Source organism: Spermophilus citellus (genome assembly GCF_964194105.1).
Source record: "Spermophilus citellus genome assembly, chromosome: 10".
NCBI classification, from domain to species: Eukaryota; Metazoa; Chordata; class Mammalia; order Rodentia; family Sciuridae; genus Spermophilus; species Spermophilus citellus.
Genome location: NC_138197.1, coordinates 58,170,116 through 58,182,217, shown reverse-complemented (window position 1 = coordinate 58,182,217; position 12,102 = coordinate 58,170,116). Strand labels below are relative to the sequence as shown.

Genomic DNA, 12,102 nt, shown 5'->3' with positions numbered 1-12,102 from the left:
TATGATTGTTTTCAACAATAAACCAACATTTTTAGTGCAAATAGTGCAGAAAATTTTCTCAAAGCAAAGACCATAGCAATTATTTTGATCTATACAAAATCAGTCTCAGTTCTGTATACATTCTATATAGTATATCTGTGAATTCAGCCACCGTGATGGAATGCCAATTTGCAAATCATAAATATAAAACATTGTGCTTAAGTTCCATGTCTCATTTTTCTTTTGGCAGTTCATGTTTTTAGGAAAATCTATAGTGGAGTATGGAATTGGCTGTGCATTGCTATCACTTGTTGAAGTTTCTCTTCCTTGGCTCTTCTACAGCGGCAAATTGTTCTCTTTTCCATGAAGCTACTGAGAAAATTGTCTATTTCAGTTTTTCCCTCTAAGAAATCTTCAGCAATATTAACATATTCTTCTTCAGCTTCATGTGCAGCTACTTTCAATCTTGCCTGCAGAGACTTGCACTACAGCTCTAAGTTCATGCTACCTTTGCATCTTCTTTTCAAAAGTAGATTTCACTTGTGTAAGTAATTCATACTTATCTAAACAATTTGCCTTTTGGCTTCCAAACTAGGTTCCAAAAGGAGATTTTTTTCTTGCTAATTCCTCGATACTTTTTACTAAGTCATCCTTGTCTGTAATAATTTGTTTCAATTGAGGCAAAGCTAGGAACTGTTCTGGTAATACTTCCTCTTGTTCATTCATATCTGTAAGTTGTGATAAACTTAATTCTGAGAGTTCTGGAAATGTATCAGGGACATCTGGCATCTTATAACCAAAACAGTCTGGCTTATGGGTGCTGAAGTGTCCATTGTGGGAACATGTAATGGCAGACTTGAAAGAACATCAAATGAAGGAGCAGCAGGCTTGGCTGTGGTATAACTTGTTGAAGAAGAAACAGTGTCAGCAACAGACAAAGAAGTAATATTCCTCTTAGCTTCTTGTGGAGGATATGGAGGAAGAAATGGAAATCCCTGAGAAGCATAAAGAGGCATCCGCCTGAGTTAATGTACAGGTATGCAAGTGTTGCTGAAGCAGGAGCTAAAACTGGGGGATTCCTCCAGAACTCACCCAACAGACTTTGAGAAATTTTCCCAAGATCTGAATGCGTTGTAAAAATTGCTTACTAATGCAGAAGTAACATACACTCCTTGTTTATCCACTAAGTGATGCCGTATTGGTGGATAAACACTCATCACTGGTTTTTCCTGAGGAAATTGTGGAGGAAGTAATATATTAATGTTAATAGGTTGTTTACAGTGAATGGAAACCTGCATTTCACGTCTTTCTGTATTCTAGCTATATGGAGTGTGAGTTCCAGAAGGACTTGATGAAGTGCTGCTTCTGATGTTGGGAGGCTGGTGAGGCCACCAGGAGACCCAGTAGCAGAGGAGGACGCGCTCTTGGTTAAGGGAAAGAGCCAGCTCATCCTCCTTGGGTCCCTGGGCACAAAGCCCTAGAAGGCTCTGGTCTGCTTCTCCCAGCTGCTCCTGTGAGCTCTCCAGCAACAGAGGAGTGGGCTGAGACGCGTGGCCTAAACGCTGGAGGGGCCGCATCTTCACTAAGCAAGCCAGGCTCTTGGTCTCGGGTTTCTGAGGGACATCCTATAATGCAGTTAGCTAGAGAGGGACAACGTGCCACCCGGGACAGGCCGTCCTACTTTGCCGCCTAGACACCGAAACCAGGGAGTCTGACCACCCAGCACTCAATCACCCTCGGTAATCAGTATTTTTAAGCACAGTATTTTTTAAATTTTATTTTAATTAGGTATATATGGCAGCAGAATGCATTTTGATTCATTGTACACAACCGCAGCACAACTTTACATTTCTCTGGCTGTACACGATGTAGCGGTGCACCATATGTGCAGTCATACATGTTCACCATCTATCCTACCCATGATCCCTCCCCTCCCCTACCTTCCTTTTCCCCATCAAAGTTCCTCCATTTTTCCCATGTCCTCTGCGTTATGGATTAGCATTCACTTATCAGAGAACACATTTGGCCCTTGGTTTTTTGGGATTGGCTTACTTCACTTTGCATGATATTCTCCAGCTCCATCCATTTACCTGCAAATGCCATAATTTTATTCTCTTTTAATGCTGAGTAATATTCCATTGTGTATATATATACCACAGTTTCTTTATTCATTCAACTATTGAAGGGCACCTAGGTTGCTTCCACAGTTTAGCTATTATGAATTGAGCTGCTATAAACATTGATGTGGCTGCAATTATTATAGTATGCTGATTTTAAGTCCTTTGGGTATAGACTGAAGAGTGGGATAGCTGAGTCAAATAGCTGAGTGGTTCCATTCCAAGTTTTCTAAGGAATCTCCATACTGCTTTCCAGATTGGTTACACAAATTTGCAGTCCTACCAGCAATGAAAGGGTGTATCTTTACCCGATATCTTCACCAATATTTATTGTTGTCTGTATTCTTTTTTTTTTAAGAGAGAAAGAATTTTTTTAATATTTATTTTTTAGTTTTTGGTTACACAACATCTTTATTTTATTCTTATGTGGTGCTGATCGCCCTGCGCATGCCAGGAGAGTGTGCTACCACTTGAGCCACATCCCCAGCCCCTGTTGTCTGTATTCTTGATAACTGCCATTCTGACTGGAGTGAGATAAAATCTTGATTTGTATTTCCCTAATTACTAGAGATGTTGAACATTTTTTCATATATTTGTTGATAAAATGTATATTTTCTTCTTAGAAGTGTCTTTTCAGCTCCTTGGCCCATAATAGGAGGAATAGCAGAAGAACTTAAATATATTAACCAAGTAAACAAATGATTTAAACCAATTAAAATATGTAGACCATATAAATCCTAGAATATGTAAAGAACATACAAATATCTCAGACCACCAGACAAAATATTTTTACCTTGTAGATAGTAAATATTGCTACCAAAACACCTTAGACATGCAAAGTCCTTGTTTTCAAAAATGGTAGACAGAGGTGAATATAATGGTTATTTGACATATTTCTATTTTCCTGCATAGTTGTTGAGCATTTAGATCTTTGTCTCACTTTAGAAGTTAATTTGGGTAACATATTTCCTGGGAAATGATCCAAGAAGCTTTTCATACTAATTAGCATAGATTTTTGAAAACTATTTTCTTGCAGCTCCATTAATTATTCCTATTTTGACTCATTACCTGTTCTGACCCTCAAGTGTATGTATTTGTGTTTTCATCTCTTCCCACCCATCCCCAATAAGACTAAGTGTAAAGGCATATATTTGAATAGGGTTTCCCCCCCCTGTTATTGTACTAAATCTCCTGGATGTCTCAATACTATTATTTTTTTCTATTTCTAATTTATCATATTATGCTTTCATCTTTATTCATGTCTTTCTTCTGCTTTTATAATTTTACCACTTAATATCCCCTTTCTATTTCAGTTTTTGATGAAAAATCCTATGGTATTTTTCCTTATGTGTTATAGTTGAATTATTGATATTTATCATTTACATTGTATAGCTTTTCTCATGAATTATAATTAAAATTAGTTTTTAGCTTTGTTTTAAATTTTACAACTGCAGCAATTATGTTTAAACCATTAGTATTTACCACCAGGGTTTTCTTCCCACTGTTTGACTCTTAGTTGAATATATTATGCATCCAAGTAGATTTTTTTCATGTATAGTACATACTAGAAGAATCTCTGTAAATTTGAAAATATTTTTCTGTTGCTGTCACATGTTAATGATAACTTAGCTGGATGCAGCCTCTATGGATGAACTCTATTCTCCCTCTAAACTCTGGAGATATTATTGCACTGCTCTTTTCTAAAATTAAGCTAAGTTTTTTTTAATGAATTGCTTCCCTGTTTTTGTATATTTATATGGTTCCTTCTTTAACACTGAAATAAAATAATTTTACTAAGCATACCTTGTCTTCAATAATCTTCATTCTGTTGTGTATAATACACATCGCTTGTTTGTGTCCATATGATCTACTCCCCTTTCTTCTAACAATAGAATTAATTCACCTTTTCCTCACACTCAGTTCATGTACTTTATGTGGTGCTCAATGCCCAAGCCAGGGAGTAGAGCAAATAAACCAGGCTTAGGCCTATTAGGGCATTGAAATCACCTTACCACACTGATTGATTCATGGTAGTATGAACCTCTCTGTGGAATTTCTCCTTGGCCCCAGCTTTACCTTTCATGATGTAATAAAGAAATATATACTGAATGAGAGCTTTCCTGTACTTTTAATAGGTTGCCTTTGATCCCTTATCCTACAGAGTAAAAAGGGAAAAAAGATTCATTTATTCCATTTACAACCACAGTAGCTAGAGTAAAATAAAGAAAATGGGGACAATAGAATAGAATAACATAAAGATAAAGGGAATATCAGTAATGTAGAAGAAGGATATTAAAAGGCATAATGAAGGGATGGGTAAGGGGATGCAATGAAGAATGAATTCTTTAAAATATCATGTTGTGTGCATATATAAATATACCACAGGGAACTTCACCTTTATGTATAAGTAAAAAAGAATGAATCAAATATAAATAAATAGATGAGAATGAAAGGAAGTTTAGTAGAGAAAGGAGAAGTGAAGGGGAAGAGGAAAAGGGGGAAGAAAAAAGGAGAATTGTGAACTGAAATTGAATTCCATGCATGTAGGAGTTTAGCAGTATGAACCCAAGTACTATGTATGACTGTAAAGTGCTAATAAAAAAAATGTAAGCCAACTACCCAGATAATTTCAGCTAAAATATTTAAGAAACCATCCTTGACATGAAGCTTTTTTAAATATTATAGTCTTACATAGACATAAACTATATACCCAGTCACTCACTCATATATCCTTCATTTTACCCAATCCCAACTTGTTCAGAAGTAAAATCACTATATTCAAAGTTATTTCTTCAATTACTTAATTTTAACTTTAAGGCATGTTCAATGATATAGTATATTGTGTGTATATATGTTGTCTTTGCGCAATATTAAAAAACTTAAAATTTGGAAATGATGTGCAGTAATTTTATATATTAAAATTGATAAAATGACATGTCTTAAAATAAATTCTATAGTACAATTTGTATGTTTGAATAATAAAAATTCCAACTTATACTTTTTTAAAAAGTTATATGTACCCCAAATAAACAGTCATATTAACTTTCAAAAATTATTCTTTTGGGGGTAAGGGGTGTAGCTATACTTTGATACTTAATGGTAGAACATGTACTTATGCATGCTCAAGGCCCTGCCTGGTTCAATTCCAAACATCAAAAAAAATTATTTATTTGCTGACTTTATTTTCAGCAATAGAAAATACCAAATGTTATAAATATACATATATATCCAGATACAGGTCTCTCTCTCTCTCTATATATATATATATGCGTATATTTTTATGTATTTATGTGTATACACACACACACACACACACACACATATATATATATACACACATACAGCATGAATGTTCCAAACATGTGTTTGTGTGTGTATGTGTGTGTGTGTGTGTGTGTGTGTATTCACTTTTCTATAGATCTTACTTTTTTCTCTTTCCAACTTCTCATTTCTATAAAATCATATTGATAACTTTCTGGGGGTTACTTTATGTTTCATGTATTATTCTTTACAGTTTCACTCTTATTATGGGTATATATGGCTCTCATAATAATGAGTGTGTTTGTGAATATGTCTAATAATGCTGTTAACAGAGAATAACTTATAACACTCTCTTGCCTGTTGAGATGGTCATAATTTTGCCTCCTGCATGAAATGATAATAAAATTTTAAGGAAATTGCATACTAATTAGTGAACAGATTTTAAAACCTGTGAAATTAAATTGCAAGCACATGTCTCTGAGAAGGTCTGGAAACCTTCATGCTCTAAAAAATAACTAATAATTCATCTCTCCCCCTCCATAACCATTACTTCTCACAAACATCAATAAAATGGTAATAAATTTTAAAAAAACAAGGCACTCTTTACTTGTGGACCTAAGAAGTGGGCAGTTATGAGGCTTCTATTGATTTCTTCTGTATATTACATCTAAAGCTCTACACTAATGAGGACTGGGATATGGCTTAGTGGTAGAGCTCTTAACCTAGCATGCCAAAAAAGGCCCTGAGTTCAATCCCTAGTGCCAAAAAATAATATGACAACAAGGTCTGGGCAGTGCTAAAGTGCTTGTTTAGCATGAGCAAGGCCCTGGGTTAAATCCTCAGTGAGAGTGAGAGAGAGAGAGAGAGAGAGAGAAGAAGGAGGAGGAGGAGGAGGAGGATGAGGAGGAGGAGGAGGAGGAGGAGGAGGAGGAGGAGGAGGAGAAGGAGGAGCCTGAGATGTGGCTCAAGCAGTAGCAGGCTCGCCTGGCATGCATGCGGCCCCGAGTTCCATCCTCAGCACCACATGCAAATGAGGATGTTGTGTCTGCTGAAAACTAAAAAATAAATATTAAAATTCTCTCTCTCTCTCCCTCTCTGTCTCTCTCTTTACAAAAAAAAAAGAAGAAAAAGAAGAGGAGGAGGAGGAGGAGAAAGAAGAGGAGGAAGAAGAAGAGAGAAGAGAGAATAAACTACCATAACTAGCTCCAAAGCCAAAGAAAGAATAGCTATTGACTCAGAAAGCACCATTTTAAAAGCTGTTTACAAGCACATTACCAACTAGGTCAAATGTAGGAAACCAATTGGTCAAAATATAAAGAAATATCTAGAATGGCATGAGAGGAAACTTGATATCTGACAACATTTATATATGAAAAAATAGCCGTGATTATTCAGATTTTGGTAATGGAGAGATCATAACTAACATTTTTTTGTGGTGCTGGGGATTGAATCCAGGGCCTTGTGCATGCAAGGCAAGCACTCTACCAACTGAGGTATATCCCCAGCCCCATAGCTAACATTTTTTTAGCCCCAAATAGTTTCCAAACAATCATTCTTTTGTGATTTTTATATGTTACGTACTATATTAGCTGTGATAATATAGCAGTAAACAAGACTCATGTCCCATGATTCCAGTTGTAGCCATTACTACTGCTATGGATAACATGATTATTACCTGCTGTTTACTTTAATTCCACGTCTGGTACATGATTATTTATTGTTTTTGCTATTTGCAAGTGCTGAGCCCAACATTCCAGTTTTTATGGTAATTAGTGTTATAGATGTCATAGTAAGAACCAGATATTTATTTTAATACCATATTGTTTGTATCAGTTTTTGCTATTGTTTGTTACCCCATTCTTTCTGTGGGATCCTGGGAACCTACAGGTACATTACAAGTTCACAATGTAGAGAAACTGCTATTGAGCTAAACTCTGCCAAAAATAAAGCTTACCTTGCTCCATACACAGATTAACAACACTCAAATTTCATCTATACTTTGACACAAAGAATAGAAGATACAAAAAAAAAAAAAAACAGAAAAATAAACCTCAAACCAATGACCAGAACCCAAGTAGGAATAGCTACTTGGGGTGAGCCTTCAGGTTCCACTCATAAATATCCACTGTTATAGAACAAACAGAGAGAATTAACACAAAGACTGTGTATACCACACCTATGAGGTTGTCTCAATCTAGATCACTCTAGGACATTTTGGCAAAACAAGCCTATGCCCTAAAATGTCCTGTACATAAGAGTGTAAGAGAAATCCATCCCAACAGATGCATAAAAACCAACACAGAAATACAAGTAACATAAAAAAAACAAAGGTAATATGATATCCCCTAAAGTTCATAATTCATCAAAAACTGAACCCAAAAGTACTGAAGTGGATAAAATACCAGATAAAGAATTCAATAATGCTTATAAAAATGATCAATAAATCCCAAGAAAACAAAAAATAATAAAATAAAAATAAAACTGAATTAATTAAGGAAGTCAGTACAAGATATGAATGAGAAATTCAATAAGGAGATAGAGATACTGAAAAACAACCAAACAAAAATCTTGAAAACGAAAGACACAATAAATCAAATACAATCTTCAATTGAAAGTCTCTCTAACAGAGGAGACCATGATGAAGACAGAATCTCAAAGCTAGAAGAAAAAGTGGCCACTCTTGAACATTATGACACTATTAAAGAAAAAAGTAACCAGAATCAGAATATATAAAAATTTTGGCATAGCATTAAGAGACTAAATTTAAGAATCATTGAAGAGGGTGGTGAGGTGCAGGCTAATAGAATGGATAACCACTTCAGGAAAATAAAAACAGAAAAATTTCCAAACTTGAAGAATGAAATGGACATATAGATACATTTAAAACCCCAAATATACAAGATCAAAAAGTATCTCTCCATAACATGTACAATTGAAATACCTAACACAGAGAACAAGGATAAAAATTTGAAATCCTTAAGAGAAAAACATCAGGTTGCATTTAGAGGCAAGCCAATCAGAAGTACTTTGAATTTCTCAGAACAGCTCTAAAAGCCAGGAGGATTTGGAACACAGTGTTCCAAGTCCTGAAAGAAAATATCTGTCAACCATGATTGCTATATCCAGCAAAGCTATCCCTCAAAATCAAAGAAGAAATAAAAATATTCCAAGATATGCAGAAACAAAAAGAATTCCTCACTACTAAGCCGGAACTATAGAATTTAAAGAAATATTCCACACAGAAGAAATGAAAAATAAATCCCAGAGATCACAAATGAACAAACCTCATTTGCTTAAGTAAATGAGAAACAGGACCAAATTAAACATTATAAATAAGTCAAAAAAGCAGGAATCAGTAAATATCTATCTATATTCATTGAACATCTATATTCATTAAATATAAATGGTCTCAGCTCTTCAATTAAAACACATAGGTTGGCATATTAGATTTAAAAACAAGACTCAACTATATATTGTTTGCAAGAGACACACCTGATAGGCAAAGGCAGCCACAGGCTGAAAGGAAATTGATATAACATGAAAACAAGCAGAGTAGCTACTCTTACATCTGAAAAGCAAACTCTAAACCAAAATTAATCAGAAGAAACAAAGATGGTCACTTTATACTAGTAAAGGAATCAATCCAATGAGATGACAAAATGATAGTAAATATTTATGCCCCAAATGTTGGTGTAATAATTACATAAAAAGACACTATTTGAATTAAAGCCTAAAATACTGGGTGATTTCAGCACATCTCTCTTATCAATACATAGGTATCCAGGCATAAACTCAATACAGGTTCATTGAATCTGAAAAATATTATAATCAAATGGACTCAACAGACATATATAGAAAATTTCACCAAACACCAGCTGAATACACTTTCTTCAGTGGCTCATGAAACTTTTTCCAAAATAGACCATATACTTTAGGCCACAAAGCAATTCTTAACAAATACAAATAATAAATTGATAAAACTCATTGCATCCTATCAGATCTTAATGGAATGAAATTAGAAATTAACAACCAAAAAACCCTACAGAAACTGCCTAAACACATAAAGATTGAACAATACACTTTTGAGTGATGAATAAGTATTCTACTAAAATAAATTCAGGAACATATTTTAAAATTCTTATGATCAAACAAAATAATGATTCAACATACTAGAACCTCTAGAACACTATGAAGGAAGTTTTAAGAGGAAAGTTTATAGTTAGTAGTACCTACATAAAAAATTAGAAAGATCCCAAATAAGCAAACTAATGATGCATCTCAAGGACCTTAAATAAGAAGAACAAGCCAATTCAAAAGCCAATAGAAGGAAAGAAATAATTAAGATCAGAACTGAAATTGATAAAAAGAGAATTTTTTAAAAAGCACAAAGGATCAATGAAACAGATGGTTCTTTGAAAATATAAACAAGATTGATAAGCTCTTAGCCAAAGTAACCAAAAGAAGAAAAGAGAAGACCTAAATTAATAAAAGCAGAGATGAAAAAGGAGAAATTGGTGGGTATAGTGGTACATACCTGTAATCCCAGGGGTTTGAGGGGCTAAGGCAAGGGATCACAAGTTCAAAGTAAGCCTCAGCAACTTAGTGAGTACTTAAGCAACTCAGTGAGACCCTGTATCTAAATAAAATATTAAAAAGGGCTGGGTATCTGGCTCAGTGGATAAATGGCCCTGGGTTCAATGCCCAGTACAAAGAAGAAGGAGAAGAAGAAGAAGGAGGAGGAGGAGGAGGAGGAGGGGGAGGAGGAAAAAATAAGGAGAAGAAGAAGGAGGAGGAGGAGGAGGAGGAGGAGAAGAAGAAGAAGGAGAAAAAGGAGAAGGAGGAGGAGGGGGAGGAAGGGAGGAGGAGGAGGAGGAGAAGGAGGAGGAGGAGGAGGAGGAAAAAATAAGGAGAAATTACCACAGAAATCCAGTGAATCATTATGGACTATTTTTGAAACTTACACTCCAATAAATTGGAAAACCTAGAAGAAATGGATACATTCCTAGACACATATGACCTGCAAAAATTGAATCAAGAAGACATAAAATACCTAAATAGACCAATGACTAGCAATTAGATAAAAGCAATAACAAAAAGCCTTCCAACAGAGAAAATATCAGGACCATATGGAGTATCAGCTGAATTCTAACAGACCTTTAAAGAAGAGCTAATTCCAATGTGCCTCAAATTATTCCATGAAACACAAAGGGATGGAATACTTCCAAATAATTCTGGGAAGCCATTATATCATTCATACAGAAAACAGTTAAGAACATCAAGGAAAGAAAACTACAAACCAATGTCCCTGATGAAGTTAGATGCAAAATTTTTTTAACTTATTTTTTATTTTTTTCCATTGGTTGTTCAAAACATTAAATAGCTCTTGACATATCATTTTTAACAAAATATTATCAAATCATATCCAACAACATATTAAGAAGATTGTACATTATGACCAAGTTGGTTTTATCCCAGAGGGGTAAGGATGGTTTAGCATACACAAATCAATAAATGTAATTCATCACATTAATATAATTAAGAACAAAAATCACTTAGTCTTCTCAATAGATGCAAAGAAAGCTTCTAACAAAAGTTAGCACCCATTCATGATAATTTTTTTTTAAATGAAGAAACTAGGGATTGAAGGAAGCTACCTCAACATAACAAAGATTATATATGAAAAGTTCAAAGCCAACTTCAGAGTAAGTAAGTTAAACCTGAAAACATTTTCTTTAAAATCCAGAACAAGTAAAGGATGTCCACTCTCATCATTCCTATTTAATATATTACTAGAAATTCTAGCCAAAGCAATTAGATAAGAAAAGGAAATAAAAGGTATAAAAATAAGAAAGAAAGAAAGAAAGAAAGAAAGAAAGAAAGAAAGAAAGAAAGAAAGAAGTCAAAGTATCACTGTTCATAGTTGATACAGTGGATACCTAGATCCAAAAAGCTCCACCTAAAGATTGCTAAAGTTAATAAACAAATTCAGCAAAGCAGCAGGTTATAAAATCAACATAAAAAACAGAGAGTTTTTCCTATATGCCAACAATGAGTTATATGAGAACAAAATCAGGAAATAATCCTATTCAAAATGCCCTCAAAATAAAATAAAATAGCTAGGAATAAATCCAACCAAGTAGGTGAAAGACCTCTATAATGAAAACTATAGAACACTGATGAGAAGACAAGAATTGAAGAACAAGATAATGGAAAGATCTTCCATGTTCATAGACAGGCAGAATTAATATTGTTAAAATGGTCATTCTTTGGGCTGAGAATGTGGCTCAAGCGGTAGTGCACTCACCTGGCATGCATGGCATGCTGGGTTCGATCCTCAGCACCACATAAAAAGTAAGAAAATAAAGATGTTGTGTCCACCAAAAACTAAAAATAAATATTTTAAAAATTCTCTCTTTCTCTCTCTCTCTATCTCTTTCTCTCTCTCTCCCTCAAAAAAATGGTCATATTTCCATAAGTAATATGCAGATGCAAAGAAATCCCCATCAAAATACCAATGACATTTCTCACAAAACTAGAAAAAATACTCCTCACATTTATATGAAAGAACTAAAGACCCAAAATCACCAAAGAAATTCTAAGAAAAAAAAATAATATAAATAATATATAAATAATATAATAAATAATATATAAATAATATAATACCTGGCTTCAAATTATACTACAGAGCTATCATAACAAAAAGTTCATAATACTGGCATGAAAGCAGACACATAAACCAATGGAA

At 34.3% G+C, this 12,102-nt stretch overlaps 1 pseudogene across 1 annotated transcript; it reads right to left on the bottom strand.

The window, feature by feature from the left end:
- Window positions 1-238: 238 nt before the first annotated feature.
- Window positions 239-1,429, bottom strand: LOC308657576 (vacuolar protein sorting-associated protein 37A-like; annotated as a pseudogene). The gene has a single exon. The product of its transcript is annotated as a vacuolar protein sorting-associated protein 37A-like (transcript).
- Window positions 1,430-12,102: the final 10,673 nt, after the last annotated feature.